This window comes from Medicago truncatula, chromosome 2 (assembly GCF_003473485.1).
Source record: "Medicago truncatula cultivar Jemalong A17 chromosome 2, MtrunA17r5.0-ANR, whole genome shotgun sequence".
Classification (NCBI taxonomy): domain Eukaryota; kingdom Viridiplantae; phylum Streptophyta; class Magnoliopsida; order Fabales; family Fabaceae; genus Medicago; species Medicago truncatula.
This window is the reverse complement of record NC_053043.1, coordinates 40,574,787-40,578,140: the sequence shown is the minus strand read 5'-3', so window position 1 is coordinate 40,578,140 and position 3,354 is coordinate 40,574,787. Positions and strand designations below refer to the sequence as shown.

Genomic DNA, 3,354 nt, shown 5'->3' with positions numbered 1-3,354 from the left:
GTAGGAAATTAGGCCTTTTATCAAGTAATTTTAATTTTTTTTTTTAGGCCTAAAGTGATTGTCTTGGTGGCCTTACTCTTGAGTCGGCCTTGAGCTAATTAATGAAGATTTATTTGTGTAGTTAATATTTTACATGCAGTTATTTGTTACAAAAAATAAAGTTAAAAGTAAGGGTCCAATTCACTAAATTTCCATATAAATGTGAAATTGTCATAGAGAAATACGATCCTCTCACATTTCTATGAAGATTTCAAACCTAAATTTTTTAATACATGTGATGAAGCTAATCAAATTATGCAGAGAACCAATACTGATGCAAAGTTGTGTAAAAATAATGATTTAAAAAAAGGCATTTGAGTTAGAATTTGTGGACGCTAAATTGACGATATTAGCATCAGAAATGGGTTGATGTTAAATTTTTTGAACCTAAATAACAGTTTTCTTGCAGTGAGTTATATAGAAATCTAAATGCTTTATAATCATTTCATCCCTTGCGATCAATTGCAGGAAATCAACGTGTACAGTATGAAGAAACAAGCACAAATGCAAAAAGAGGATGTTAGGAAGATTTTTCAATCTTCAAGCAGTAATATCTCACAGCAGCTAAACTTCATTGATTCATTGCAACGTTTGGGAATATCTTATCATTTTGAACTTGAAATTGATGAAGCATTGGAACAAATCCACAATACTTTTACCAACAATAAGGAAATAACCACAGAAGAAGGTTCCCTTCACTTCCTTGCATTAGCATTTCGTTTGCTTCGACAAGAAGGACTTCGCATTTCATCTGGCATGTCGAATTTTACTTACCATATTTACTTTTCCAACAAAATTAATTTACTAGCCATTACTCATGTTATAAACATAGAATCTTAATTATCACCTAATTTTGACAGATATATTTAAAATATTCAAGAGCAATAGAGGGAGCTTCGATGAAAAGGTTTCCGAAGATGTTCAAGGAATGTGGAGCTTGTATGAAACAGCACATTTAAAGATTCATGGAGAAGATATATTAGATGAAGCACTTGATTTCACATATGCTCACCTTAATTCCAAAACTTCCAATCAAATGAGTACTTTTCTTGATGCAAAAGTAAGACAATGCTTAAAAAACCCTCTACACAAGGGAGTTCCTAGGTTGGAGACAAGGTGTTACATATCTTCCTATGAAGAAGATCCTTCCCATAGTAAATTTTTTCTAAACTTTGCAAAATTAGATTTCAATATGCTGCAGAAAATGCATCAAAAAGAACTTGCCAGTATCACCAAGTAAGTATTGCAAAATGTGCTAATTTTTTGAATATATGGTAAATCACAATCAACCATTTTGTCATAAATACTATTCCTAGAAAATTATATTTGATCTTTGGCTCGTTAAATTCTTATTGAACAACGGTTGATCAAAATTTAATCGATATGATATCAGTTGTATTTATATCGTAGGTGGTGGAAAAAGTCAGACTTTGCAAGAAAGGTCCCTTATGCAAGGGATAGAGTTTGAAGCTTACTTTTGGCCATTGGCTATGTCTTATGAGCTTAAATATGCCACTTCAAGAAAGATAGGGGGGAAATTGGTAGTGTGTATTTCTCTTCTAGATGATACTTATGATGCCTATATATGGCACAGTTGAAGAACTTGAACTCTTCACACAAGCAATCCAGAGGTTGATTTGAACCCAAAAAGATTGACAAACTTATTTTATATCATCTTTCCACAATGAGAGAATTATCTATTCTTGTTATTTACCTAATCTTATGTTTTTTTTTCTTTCTACAATTTTTTGCCCTAATTCTCCTTTTGTTTGAGTTTCAGGTGGGATTTTAGTCTCATTCAACCCCTTCCAGAATGCATGAAAGTGGTATTTAATACAATAGTAGAACTGTGGGATGAAATTGAGATTACATTAGTAGAGACTGGAAAATCAAATTTGGTGCTGCAATATATTAAACAAGCTGTAGGCTACAAATTCCCACATATATTTCAAAACTGATCAATGCTGCTTTTTATGATTCAGTAGTTAATTATCATCAATATTTTGATTAATTTACAGTTCTATAAATTGGCACAATCCTACTTGGTGGAAACTAAATGGGGCAATGAAGGAATTATACCAACATATGATGAATATAAAGCTAATGGACTTATATCTTCTACAATCCCACTTTCAATAATATCTTTCGTTGGACTTGGAGAATTTTCAAATGAAGAGTTGCTTGATTGGCTTTCCAGTGAACCAACAATCGTTAATGCTGTATCAGCTATTGGCAGACTCGCGGATGATGTATCCTCGCATAAAGTACTACACAGTTTTTTTCGTTAATTTGCATTTTTGTGTTTATTATGGCATGAGCTATCTAAGAGAGCATTATTTATTATAAATATACAGTTTGAGCAGCAAAGGGTGCATGTTGCTGCAGCAGTTGAATGTTGCATGAAGCAATACAACATGTCACAAGAAGAGGCCTATAAGCACATTAACAAGGACATTGAAGATTTTTGGATGGATATAAATGAAGAGTTCCTCAAGTTAGACTACATCCCCAACCCTGTGCTTGAATGTATTCTTAATGTGGCACGAATAACCGAGTTCACCTACGAAAACTACGAGGATAAATACACAAATGGGGAACTGTTGAAAGACTATGTTGTTGCACTTCTCATAGATCCAATAAGCACAGGAAGATAAGCAATAATAACTTGTAATATAAGTTACCCTTCTCATTTTGGATGTATGTGAAAATAAAGAATGAAGCTTGTGTGGTTTTCTTTTGGATAGAAGTTGGTCTGATTTTACTTTGCTTTCATGTTGTTAGGAAGTGACTAATCAGAAACTGGGAAATGACTAATTTGAAAATTATCATAAATTTCATGGGCATAGAACATGCATACACCAATGGGTGTGTTCTTGCGCCTAACTACATTTCTTAAAAGATCAAAGGAACAAAAGGGAAACTCAAATTAGCCTAGAAATTGAAATTCATGAAATAGACACATACACAAAATAGACTAAGTAGGGAAGCTAATAAATTTGGTGTTAAAAATAAGGGTTGAATATGTTTTAGGTCCGCTAAATATATCAACTTTCATTTTCAGTCATTCTAAAAAAATTCTTTAAACTTGTCCCTCTATAGTTTCTGTCTTCAGTTTTTATTCCTATTTTTTATTTTACAAAAGTTTATGTTGCATGTTTGCAGTGACTTATTTCGATGATATGTAATTGCTTTTTATCCTTAAAATGTCATTGGTTTAAATTTATTAATTTAATCTTTAATCCTTAATAATCCATCTCATGGACTTTTAGCAAGTGCACTAAAATTGCGTTAGAGTAATAAAATAATTTGTCTGCT

At 32.2% G+C, this 3,354-nt stretch overlaps 1 pseudogene; it reads left to right on the top strand.

Annotated features, from left to right (window-relative positions):
- Nucleotides 1-498: 498 nt before the first annotated feature.
- On the top strand, nucleotides 499-2,693 carry LOC11426331 (probable terpene synthase 2; annotated as a pseudogene).
- The last annotated feature ends 661 nt before the right edge of the window (nucleotides 2,694-3,354 follow it).